This window comes from Salvelinus sp. IW2-2015, linkage group LG3, assembly GCF_002910315.2.
Source record: "Salvelinus sp. IW2-2015 linkage group LG3, ASM291031v2, whole genome shotgun sequence".
In the NCBI taxonomy this organism is placed as follows: domain Eukaryota; kingdom Metazoa; phylum Chordata; class Actinopteri; order Salmoniformes; family Salmonidae; genus Salvelinus; species Salvelinus sp. IW2-2015.
Genome location: NC_036840.1, coordinates 34344830 through 34358541, shown reverse-complemented (window position 1 = coordinate 34358541; position 13712 = coordinate 34344830). Strand labels below are relative to the sequence as shown.

Below are 13712 nucleotides of genomic sequence, written 5' to 3'. Positions count from 1 at the left end.
AGGTCTTAGTAAGGAACTCCCCTCACCGGTTGTCTAGTCTCGGTAAGAAACTCCTCTCACCTGGTTGTCTAGGTCTCCGGTAAGGAACTCCTCTCACCTGGTTGTCTAGGTCTTAGTAAGGAACTCCCCTCACCTGGTTGTCTAGGTCTCCGGTAAGGAACTCCTCTCACCTGGTTGTCTAGGTCTTGGTAAGGAACTCCTCTCACCTGGTTGTCTAGGTCTTAGTAAGGAAACTCCTCTCACCTGGTTGTCTAGGTCTTAGTAAGGAACTCCCCTCACCTGGGTTGTCTAGGTCCGTAAGGAACTCCCCTCACCTGTTGTCTAGGTCTCGGTAAGAACTCCCCCACCTGGTTGTCTAGGTCTCAGTAAGGAACTCCTCTCACCTGGTTGTCTAGGTCTTAGTAAGGAACTCCTCTCACCTGGTTGTCTAGGTCTCAGTAAGGAACTCCTCTCACCTGTTGTCTAGTCTCAGTAAGGAACTCCTCTCACCTGGTTGTCTAGGTCTTAGTAAGGAACTCCTCTCAACCTGGTTGCTAGGTCTTAGTAAGAACTCCTCTCTCCTGGTTGTCTAGGTCTTAATAGGAACTCCTCTCACCTGGTTGTCTAGGTCTTAATAAGAACTCCTCTCACCTGGTTGTCTAGGTCTTAGTAAGGAACTCCTCTCACCCTGGTTGTCTAGGTCTCAGTAAGGAACTCCTCTCACCTGGTTGTCTAGGTCTTAGTAAGGAACTCCTCTCACCTGGTTGTCTAGGTCTCAGTAAGGAACTCCTCTCACTGGTTGTCTAGGTCTTAATAAGGAAACTCCTCCACCTGGTTGTCTAGGTCTTAATAAGGAACTCCTCTCACCTGGTTGTCTAGGTCTCGGAAGGAACTCCTCTCTCCTGGTTGTCTAGGTCTTAGTAAGGAACTCCCCTCACCTTGGTTGTCTAGGTCTCAGTAAGGAACTCCTCTCACCTGGTTGTCTAGGTCTTAGTAAGGAACTCCCCTCACCTGGTTGTCTAGGTCTCAGTAAGGAACTCCTCTCTCTGGTTGTCTAGGTCTTAGTAAAGAACTCCCTTCTCCTGGTTGTCTAGGTCTTAGTAAGGAAACTCCCCTCACCTGGTTGTCTAGTCTCAGTAAGGAACTCCTCCACCTGGTTGTCTAGGTCTCAGTAAGGAACTCCTCTCACCTGGTTGTCTAGGTCCTCAGTAAGGAACTCCCCTCACCTGGTTGACTAGGTCTCAGTAAGGAACTCCTCTCACCTGTGTCTAGTCTCGTAAGGAACTCCCCTCACCTGGTTGTCTAGGTCTTAATAAGGAACTCCCCTCACCTGGTTGTCTAGGTCTCAGTAAGGAACTCCCTCTCTCCTGGTGTCTAGTCTTTAATAAGGAACTCCCCTCACCTGGTTGTCTAGGTCTTAATAAGGAACTCCCCTCACCTGGTTGTCTAGGCTCATAAGGAACTCCCTCACCTGGTTGTCTAGGTCTTATATAAGGAACTCCCCTCACCTGGTTGTCTAGGTCTCAGTAAGGAACTCCCCTCACCTGGTTGTCTAGGTCTCAGTAAGGAACTCCCCTCACCTGGTTGTCTAGGTCTTAGTAAGGAACTCCTCTCACCTGGTTGACTAGGTCTTAACTGAAAGGATTAACCAGAGCCCTGCAGACACTCGGCCCTCCGTTGAATAGGTTTGACACCCCTGCATCCGATGATTTATAGCCAGGATTCCAATTGGGATGACACCGCAAAGCTGACAACTAAGACAAAATGTGTGCAGAATGTAACAAGCATCTTATTACTGTGTCGTGCATGTGCACCATACATCGTCTTGAGCCTTGGCAACTGCTAAAGTCAGAATAAAATGCTTAGTCATATCTTCAGATTGGTGAGACAGGAGGACGGACGCATGCAGAGCTTCTGCTGCAGTAGAGAGACTACACCCTTTAGCAAAGAACTTTAACCTGAGTCTAAACTCACTAGAAACCTCCCGAAATAGGGGCAAAACACGCAGCATATGACGCACTCTCTCTCACGTCTCCTTGGATACGCTGCATTAGGCGACCTGGAGACCAAAAACACAGATAACAACGTGACTCAAAATCAGAAACTGTGACCACACACACACTAAGAAAATATACACACAAATATAGACACATAAACCCACACACATAGCATTGGTTTGGGGTCCACTGTGAACACATACACACAAACCGTTAGATTACTGACCACACAATCTCTTTCATACCCACACAAACACACACGTGTACACATAGCCTCAGACTCCTTATGCCCTTTGTGGTTTCACGGTGGACGTAATGGCGGGCAGACCAATGCCAACTGCAGAGGGAAGCATGACTTTGCAAAATGTCTCCAGGGCACACAGAGAGAGAGCGAGCGAGAGAGCGAGAGAGAGAGAGAGAGAAAGGAGCAGGACAAAGTGGATTTACTAAGTCAACCTGACACACAACAGCACTGTTCTTCTGTCTATACCACATTAATAGGCTCCATACCATTTATTTTATTATTATTTTTATTAACCTTTATTTAATTAGGCAAGTCAGTTAAGACCAGATTCTTATTTACAATACCATAGAGATGCTATTATTCTAATTCCTAATTCTATGCTAAATACTCTGACAAAGTAGTTATTCTGATCATTATTGGGCTTGACCCTATCTGGAATAAGGTCAATTCCATTTGTCTTATAAAAATATTATGTTCAATTCAACTGACAGGAATTGAAAGGGTATTGACCCTAGCTCTGATCTAAGAGCCCTAGGCTCTTTGTGTAATTCCGACCCAATTTTCCGGCTACCCAAGACGAMACAAAGGTGAAAAAGAGGCAGGAGGGGGGAGTCCTGGTGAGATTAAGGCAAARGGAAAAMCATCCACCTCTTCCCTCCATTCTATTGACCCTCCATTCTTGTCACTTGATAATAATATGGATGACCTCCGATCGCGGATCAACGAGACTCTCGTAAATGCAATATCTGCTGTTCTGAAACATGGCTATCCAACTCAGTGGATTCTCCATTCACCGAGCGGACAGGACATTGGATTCAGGGAAATCCGAGAGRGGGAGGGGTAGGCCTCTTCACCAACAGCAAATGGTGTGCTAACTCAAATGKTTCACCTGTCTTGTAATACCTGATGGTCAAATGCTGACCCTCCCGAGAGATCATTCAGCTGTTATCGTGACTGCTGTATATATTCCACCTCAGGACAAGAAAAACAACAAGCTGSCACTTAACAAACTGTATGAGGCTATAACCCAGCAGGAAACCATGCACCCGCAGGCTGTTTGTTTGGTTGCCGGTGATTTTAATTCTGCGTCAATAAGACACGTGATGCCCAACTTCCATCAACACGTCTCCTTTGCCACTACAGGCGATAAAGTCCTAGACCACTGTTACTCTACCCACAAGCAAGCATACAAGGCCCTCCCTCGTCCCCCCTTCGGCATATAAGATCATGACTCTATACTCCTGCTTCCTGTCTACAAGCAGAAGCTCAAACAGGAAGTACCTGTGACGCACTCCGTAGAGAAATAGTCCTCAAAATCGGAGGCTATGCTACAGGACTGCTTTGCTAGCGCTGACTGGCATATGTTCTGAGACTCCACTGATAGCATTGATGAGGTAACCACCTCCATCAGCGGCTTCATTAAGAAATGCATCACGATGCTGTGCCAACAGTGAAGGTTCACTGTTTCACCAATCAAAAGCCCTGGATTAACACCGAGGTTGGCACTAAGCTAAAGGACAGGGCTACCATACACAGCCAACCCCGAGGCTACGGCCGACGACACGAACAAGTACAAGAAGTCCTGCTACGACATCCGCAGAGCCATCAAACAAGCAAAAGGACAATATAGGAACAAGATGGAATCCTATTACACAGKATCCAACGCCAGCCGCATGTGGCAGAGGCTCCAGTCCATTACGGATTACAAAGGAAGAACCAGCAGTGCCCAATGATGCCTCTCTACCAGACAAACTCAATGCATTTGTATGTACGCTTCAACAAAAACAACACCGAGCCATGCATGAGGGCCCTTGTCACCACAGACGACTGGGTGATCTTGCTCTCTCCGAGGCCGTCGTGAAGTAAGATTTTTAATCAGGTCAACACTCGCAAGGCTACTGGGACGGACAGTATTCCAGGGCATGTTCTCAGAGCATGTGCAGAACAGCTGGTAGGCATATTCACGTTCATTTTCAACCTCTCTTTGTCCCAGTCTGTAATCCCCACATGTCTCAAGCTGATCACCATCATTCCTGTCCCAAAAACTCAATGGCTACCTGCCACAATGGCTACCGCCCTGTAGCACTCACATCTGTAATCATGAAGTGCTTTGAAARGCTGGTTATGGCACACATCAACTCCATCATCTCAGACACCCTAGACCCACTCCAATTTGGATACCACCCCAACAGATCCATTCACTACGCAATTTCAATTGCACTCCACACTGTCCTCACCCACTTAGATAAGAGGAATTACCTATGTGAGAATGCTGTTTATTGACTACAGCTCAGCATTCAGCATTCAACACCATAGTCCCCTCCAAGCTCGTCATCAAGCWTGGGATCCTGGGACTGAGCACCTTCCACYGCAACCGGATCCCGGACTTCCTGACGGGCTGACMGCAGGTGGTGAGGGTAGGCAACATCACCTCTGCCACGCTGACCCTCAACATGGGGGCCCCTCAGGGGGGGTGTGCTTAGTCCCCTCCTGTACTCCATGTTCACCCACGACTGTGTGGCCACGCAAGACTCCAACACCATCATCAAGTTTGCTGATGACATGATGGTGGTAGACCTGATCACCGTCAAAGATGAGACAGCCTACAGGAGGTCAGTGACCTGGCAGTGTGGTTCCAGGAAAACAACCTATCCCTCAACGTCAATAAGACCAAGGACCTGATCGTGGACTACAGGAAATGGGGGGGGGGCGATCACGCCCACATCAACGGGGCTGCAGTGGAGCGGGTCGAGAGCTTCAAGATCCTCTGTGTCCAAATCACTAAGAACTTAAAATTGTCCACTCGCACAGTCATAAAGAATGCGCGACAGCACCTCTTCCCCCTCAGGAGGTTGAAAAGGTTTGGCATGGGCCTTCAAATTCTCAAAGGGTTCTACAGCTGCACCATTGAGAGCATCTTGACGTGCTGCATCACTGCTTGGTATGGCAACTGCACCGCCCTCGATCGCAAGGCGCTACAGAGAGGGGTGCGGACAGCCCAGTACATCACTGGGACATAGCTCCCTGCCATCCAGGACCTCTATATCAGGCGTGTGAAAGGAAGGCGCAGAAAGTTGTGAAAGACTCCAGCCASCCAAGCCATAGACTGTTCTCTGCTTCCGCGCGGCAAGCGGTTCCGGAGTCTAACACCAATAGGCTTCTGAACAACTTCTATCCCCAAGCCATAAGACTGCTAAATATCTAACAAAATGGCTACACGGACTATGCACACGCACAAGACACATTCATACTGACGCCACGCACACACACTCACATAAAATCAGCACATAACCTTTCTCTATTTCTCGTGTTTCTTTTCTACTTTACTTTATTTAATCGTAAATGTACTACTGATATTGATTACTGCATTGATGGGAAAAGAGCTAACAAGAAATWAAAAAAAATCACTGTACTTGTACACGTGACAATAAATCTTGAAACTTGAAAGAGAATGTCTATGATCTAAATTAGGTTATGGCATATATCGATTTCCCAATGAGGATGAGGGAGTGAAACACCGATGCTATTTACTGTTCTCTCAGTTGAGTTTTGGGCAAATGGATTTCATGCAAATACAGCTAATGTTCCATAGCTTATTCCCGGTTATGTATTTATTACATCGTGATTCATGGGGAGAAATATAAAATCAGGAGTTGTATTTCTTTTTCACATGGCAGACTATGTGGATGTCATGGGTAGAGACTGTGGAGATGGGACATAGAGACCATGCTGTTCTCTTGTATCCCTGGTGGCAGCAGGTAACTGGTGGTGGGATCTGCTTTCTGCTAAAAGCCGAAATCGACTCAGAGATTTCAATGACATCGTTACAAAAGTCATTGAGATGAATCCTATTGTCAGATTCAGGCGCAGGCTATGGCCTTTACTGGACTCTCGCTCTCCTTCCCCTCCTCCATCACTTCTCTCTCCTTTCTCTCCGGCCCTCCTTATCAATCATTAAGGCCTTTCTCTTCCTCCTCCTTATTCTCCTCATCAATCTCTATTTGTCAATTAACGACTGAGGAAATAGAATCAGATCGGCTGCTATGGCGACCTCTGCAAAACAACTGTCTTGTTTTCTACAATAACTGATCCAGCATTACTAATACAATATCATCACACTCATCAGAAGACATCTATGTTGCTCTCGCCCCCTCACCCTTGACTCTTTCTTTCCCTTTTTCTTTCTTTTCTTTTCTTTGCCTTTTTCTCTCTCAAAGTCTCTTCTTCTGTCCGCTCTCTCACAAACACACACATGCATCACACATGAACGCACACACACACACACACACACACACACACACACACACACACCACACACACACACACACACACACACACACACACACACACACACACACACACACACACCACACACACGTCACCGTTTCCATTGCCAGTACTGATTTTGTCACAATCTGACCATAACTGACAGGAAAGAGGGGCAGATGTCCTCAACAGGACCAGATCTGGTGATAAAACTGCCTTTTACCTCACACTTCCGCCCTCCCCATCGCCTGTCAGACATCCTATTCATAATGTTAAACACCATGCCATAGGGAACCTGAGTGTAGGTATACCCATTACAATACAGTAATAACAACAGGTTTATGGTATTTCTACATGGGTTGAACTATAGGCTCTGTCACTTTGGGGCCAAAGCCCACAGAAGATGCTGCCCTGTAGGCATACTAGTCATTTCTGAAATGAATGAAGCAGATAGTATGGCAGTGATTTAAAGTGTGAGTGCATGTGTTGAGTGCTGTGTGTGTGTGTGTTGTGTGGTGTGTGTGTGTGCTGTGTGTGTGTGTGTGTGTTGTGTGTGTGTGTGTGTGTGCTGTGTGTGATGTGTGTGTGTGTGGTGTGTTTCACTTGTATGGGCCCTCTAACTGTGTGTGGTTTGAGTGTGTGTGTGATTGTGAGTGTGTGTATATGTACATGTGTGTGTAAATGTTTGTGTATGTTTGCATGTATGGTGCATGTGTGTGGTTGTGAGTGTATGGACGTGCATGTGTCCATGTGCGTGTGTGCTTGTGTGTGTGCCATATTCTCGAGAGACTGCTTTGCCAAACAATCTGCTACCATGGTGCTGGACAACTGTGCATGTCCCCTGGATGACACTGTGCCAGCTCTCTTCATCTCTCTCTCTCTCTGTGRGCACCAGCASCAAACTGTGCTATGTAGCATGCAGCCTCACACAGACCTAACGATAGAACACAGAGATGCTTAATCTTTAGTGATTTTGTGTCATGTTTGTACRCAATATCCTATTTTTAAACTATCTTCAATAACCACACCTATAAGCAGCAATTAGCTTGTACATGGAAAGCCAAGAGTTTCGTTGTGAATTTCATTAGATAGAATACAGGCCCACTGAACTGAAATTGTGATTTAATAGTCGGATCGATAAATGGGCTTGTTTTGTTTTTATTGTTGTCATGCATGTCATTTAACAATAAAGTACCTTTAAAATATCCGCTGTTAAAATGAAGTGCTTAGTCACACCAAAACTAGTGGCAATTGAGCCACCACCAACTTAAAGGAGACGAAACCTTAACTTTGCTGGAGTGCTGAAACACATCATCCTGAGATGTTTTGAAACATGACATGGTGTGTTGTAACACGGCTTAATCAAGAGTTGTGCAACACCTTGCCAGGGACTGATTGAGTCCTGTTTGGTGCAGAATTAGATCCCTTTGTCTGGTGTCTTAATGGTTAACATTGGTTTATGTAGTTGATCATTTTTCATTTTATACAGTTTTAGCAGGTATTGTCAAGGACAGTGTTCAAACCACCAGCACTAACCGAGGTTGAACTGCAAGAACTCAGAATTCTGCACTTGCTTCTTCAGTTCAAAGTCACGTGGGAATGGGTGCTGTCCTCACTGAACGTCAATTCGCCTGACGGTTTAGATATGCGTTCATCATGATCCATTACACCTCATGTCTCACTGGACTTAATACTAATATAGAAATATATATTTCTTTCTTCAAACATGTATACAGCATTGTGTGAAAGAATCAAAAAGTCTAAAAATGAATTACCCACAATCCTCTAAAAACAGAGTCATGTGGCAAGATATGAAATGCAAGGTGATTAAAACCAAAGACTTACAATGAGTTCAATCACTCAATTTTCACTCTCTTTGATTATCATGAAAGATACTTACAGTTGAAGTCGGATGTTTACATACACCTTAGCCAAATATGTTTAAACTCAGTTTATCACAATTTCTGACATTTATTCCTAGTAAACATTCCATGTCGTAGGTCAGTTAGGATCACCACTTTATTTTAAGAATGTGAAATGTCAGAATAGTAGTAGAGASAATGATTTATTTCAGCTTTTATTTCTTTTGTCACATTCCCAGTGGGTCAGAAGTTTACATCCACTCAATTAGTATTTGGTAGCATTGCCTTTAAATTGTTTAACTTGGGTCAAATGTATCGGTAGCCTTCCACAAGCTTCCACAATAAATTGGGTGAATTTGGCCATTCCTCCTGACAGACCTGGAGTAACTGAGTCAGGTTTGTAGGCCTCCTTGCTCACACACGCTTTTTCAGTTCTGCCCACAAAGTTTCTATGGGATTGAGGTCAGGCGGTTTGTGATGGCCACTCCAGTACCTTTGACTTCGTTGTCCTTAGCATTTTGCCACAAACTTTGGAAGTATGCTTGGGGTCATTGTCCATTGGAAGACCCATTTGCGACCAGCTTTAACTTATGTATGAGATGTTGCTTCAATATATCCATATAATTTTTCTGCTCATGAGGCCATCTATTTTGTGAAGTGCACCAGTCCCTCCTGCAGCAAGCACCCACAACATGATGCTGCACCCCGTGCTTCATGGTTGGGATGGTATTCTCGCTTGTAAGACCTCCCCCTTTTTCCTCCAACATAACGATGGTCATTATGGCAAACAGTTTCTATTTTTGTTTCGTCAGACAGGACATTTCTCCAAAAAGTATGATCTTTGTCCCATGTGCAGTTGAAAACCGTAGTCTGGCTTTTTATGGTGGTTTTGGAGCAGTGGCTTCTTCCTTGCTGAGCGGTCTTCAGGTTATGTCGATATAGGACTGGTTTTTAATGTGGACATAGATACTTTTGTACCTGTTTCCCCAGCATCTTCACAAGGTCCTTTGCGGTTGTTTCTGGGATTGATTTGCATTTTCGCACCAAAGTACGTTCATCTCAGGAGACAGAACTCTGTCTCTTGCTGAGCGGTATGACGGTGCGTGGTCCCATGGTGTTTATACTTGTGTACTATTTGTGTTGTACAGATGAACATGGTACCTTTAGGCATTTGGAAATTGCTCCAGGATGAACCAGACTTGTGGAGTTACAATTTTTTTATGAGGTCTTGGCTGATTTATTTTGATTTTCCCATGATGTCAAGCAAAGAGGCACTGATGTTTGAGGGTAGGCCTTGAAATACATCACAGGTACACCTCAATTGACTCAATTATGTCAATTAGCCAATCGGCCAATTTTCTGGATTTTCCAAGCTGTTTTAAAGGCACAGTCACATAGTGTATGTAAACTTCTGACCACTGGAATTGTGATACAGTGAATTATAAATTAAATAATCTGCCTGTAAACAATTGTTGGAAAAATTACTTGTGTCATGCACGAAGTAGATGTACAACGACTTGCAAAACGATTAGTTTGTTAATACAGAAATTTTGTGGGTGCAGTTAGAAAAAAATATTTTTACTGACTCCAACCTAAGTGTATGTAAACTTTCGACTTCAACTGTACATTTTGAGCAACATATTAAGTTGAATTTATTCTTACATTATTTTGAAATTAAATTAACAAATCATTGAAAGGATTTACATTAATAAATATTGAAAAATATTTTGACACTTTATTGACACTTTATTTATTTAAAATTCCAATGAAATGTACCATCTTACTGCCCCTCCTGTTTCTAATCTGTCTAAATAAAGCATTGAAGAAATAAAGGTGGAATTCCAAAAAATAATATTCTCCATTGGCCCTTATCATCAATCAATATTTAGGCTATAAACCTTTTGCATTTATAAACCATTGATTGTATGAGAAACACCGTTTTTATGTTTTGATGCTGCCTTTTCCATGCATTTGAAAACCCCAAAAGTATTTTCACAACAATCTCTTAAGGACACCAATATTCAGGTTGAAGAACCACTTTGGGTGTTTTAGAATACTTTATATTTTAAACCACATTCTGAGTATTAAAACATTTACATTGGGTTTACATTCAAAACACCCTCCAAACACCAGATCTCAGCTTAGATGCAAAACTTTTCATGGTTTTATTACACAAGCATGGTGTTTTGAGTCTTTCTTTTTTTAGTGTTGTTCTACATAGCAGACAATGTCAAAAGACAACTAAAACCCGCCCAGCCCTCGGCACAAAACTCTTCCTCACATGGAAAGTGACATCAATTTTTCATGCCATGRCTGCTTTAACACAACCGCCCCAATTTAGCAGGCACGTAAACATTCACATGCTCCAGAACTTCTATATAATTTCAGCCAGGAGTTTTGAAAGTGGTGCTCACAGCTCTGACACACACACTTACCCCATCAGACACCAGGGGTCTTTCCACAGTCCCCAAATCCAGAACAAATTCAAAAAAGCATACAGTATTATATAGAGCCGTTATTGCTTGGAACCTTTCATCTCATATTGCTGAAATGAACAGCAAACCTGGTTTAAAAGAAACAGATAAAGCAACACCTCACAGCACAACGCCTCTCCCCTATTTGACCTAAATAGTTTGTATGTATGCATTGATATGTAGGCTACAGTATGTGTGCCGTTTTTAAATGTATGTAGTTCTGTCCTTGAGCTGTTCATGTCTATTAATGTTCTGTATTATGTCATGTTTCATGTTCTGTGTGGACCCCAGGATGAGTAGCTGCGGCTTTCGCAACAGCTAATGGGGATCCTTGTTGTGTACTACATCATCCAATTGTGTACTACACCATCCATTTCGTATGATATGTTGTGAATCCAATTTGTACAATATGTTACGAATGTGTTGTGCTCGAGAGCAGAAACACAGGCTCTACAATGTGCTGGGCTACCTAGTTGCAAAACCGGTGACTGCCGTGCAAAAGAAAAAAGGTTGTTATTATAGGCTACATCTAAAGAGGAGATGCAAATAAGAGTCAATGCCAATTGGTTTGCATGAAATAGCAAGGGCTAGCGTGATAAGCTTTAGGCTTGACATTCATGCATCGCTCTCACTCAGCAAAATAACGGCTACAGGACATCATGGRAAAATGCCAGCAGCCCATCTTTAAAACCAGTGACTTTAACATGACAACACACCTGTTTATTTAAGCAATAAGGCCCGAGGGGGTGTGGTACATGGCCAATATACCACAAACCCCTGAGGTACCTTATTGCTATTATWAACGGGTTACCAACGTAATTAGAGCGGTAAAAATACATGTTTKKTCATACCCGTGGTATATGGTCTGATATACCACGCTCTCAGCCAATCAGCATTCAGTGCTCAAACCACCCTGTTTATAATAGACTGAGGCATAAACAAATTCACTGTCCAAATATCAACTGTAAAGTCAACTGTAAACAACAATGCACACTGTCCTTAGAAAGCATGCATTTTGGATCGTTAATCTGTCTGTTTTGGATGTGATGAATTTTCAATGAAATGCATAGGCTAGATTACTTCCCACTGGAAAAAACTGGTTGAATCAACGTTGTTTCCACGTTATTTCAACCAAAAACATCTATGCGGTGATGTTGAATCAAGTGGAAAACTCATTGGATTTGCATAAAGTTATCAAGGGCATTTGTATTTTTTTAACCTACATTTTCACCTAAATCCTAAATAAGTGAAATTTTACGGTGAATTCACAATAGTTGACAGCTCAACTAAATGTAAATCAAAACTAGACGTTGAACTGACTGACGTATTTTCCCAGTAGGTTGCAACGTCCATACTAATAGAAATTCACAAAGTACACTACAATGTAGAGCCAAGTCGATAGTAAATGTATCCAACCCACCTGATGAGCWGTGGTGGGCGCTTCATTCGCAGTGGGCGACGGTGTCGATCCTTCCATCGATACTGGAGTGATTGGGATTGGAGAAGCAGCCATGATCCAGTCTCATTCACAACCCGTTCGCGCTGTCACTTTTCCCGGGTCTCTTTACCATTCGGTCCCAGCGCAGCGGTGGAGACCGTGGCTGCACTGTCAACGTTCCAGACCGAACACACGGGTTTCTGCCTGGCCTCACAATCTAGATACGACCCCCAATACGTCCTGTGGCTGTGTTTGCTTGTTGCGTGGAGTCAGTGCCAGTCCAGAATGACGTTTCCCGAAGTGTGAGTGTTGTGTGTTTGTGTTTATGTGCGCGTGCTGCAGCAGCACATCTCTGCCTCTCCAGCCACTGCCGCTATTTTGTCAGAGATGGTCTGTTTTTGTTTTGTTTCTGTCCCTCTCCCTTGCTCCCTCTCTCCTTCTCTCTTTCAATTGCTGTTCTCCTGTGTCTCTGAAGAGGCTACAACGCTCGTGCACGCACAGTTCTGATGTCAGTGAGTGAGAATTGTTGGACTACAAGCTGTGACATATTTCAAAATTATATTCAGCTTGCTCTGTATGGACGTGCAATACACAAATCAATCCTTGATATTATTTTATGCAGTTGCATCAGGGCAAATGTTTTATGTAAACAAAACAAATCAAAAACAAGCAACCCACTGGGAACACACACGGTGATTCMCCGTTACCATGACGTTGTTTCCACTTAATTTCAATGCRGTTAGTTGAACCAACGTGGAATAGACGTTGAATTGACATCTGTGACCAGGAAAACAWACGTGTGCTTTCTTCATCAATGAAACAGCACATAGAGCTTACTGCACATTAATGCAACAAATATGATTCACTTGCGCTGACCTTTSATCCAAATCAATACATTTTGAGACTAACAGCATTATTGGTATACTGCAGTCTCYAAGAAAGAGCTAGAATATAAACCAAAAAACGCTCCTAAACCTGCATGCGCTATGCTATTATTGAAAGATGTATTTTATGACTGGGTCTGTAGGGACTATGGTGGGTTGTAACTCAAGGACAGCCTCAGCCTCCCCACCCACAATTTGTCACAGGGGACACTGAAGGGGGTGTGTTCGGGATGGGGGTTGGGGTGGGGCTGGTGTCCCAGCTGGTGACAGTTTATTGGTCAGGGACTGAGTAATGAGTAGGGCTTCTTTACACTATTGATGACACAAACAAGGTCCAGGAGAGAAATTTGTGTCGTGTAATGAGACAGATCTAGATTCAAATCTCTCTTTAAGAGATGTCTAGGTAATGTGGGAGGGCCGTCATTGTAAATAAGAATGTGTTCTTAACCGATTTGCCTATTTAAATAAAGGTTCAAGTAAAAAGTAAAAACAGCTCTCCCACACCACAGGTGCGTTCAGTTCGCTTGAACGTTTGCTACGTAGTGGAAAGGTTTGTACTGAACAACAC

The 13712-nt window shown here is 43.6% G+C and overlaps 1 pseudogene; it reads right to left on the bottom strand.

The window, feature by feature from the left end:
* Positions 1-12677, bottom strand: part of LOC111980852 (ankyrin-2-like) — a 371288-nt pseudogene extending 358611 nt beyond the window's left edge.
* Between the last annotated feature and the right edge of the window lie 1035 nt (positions 12678-13712).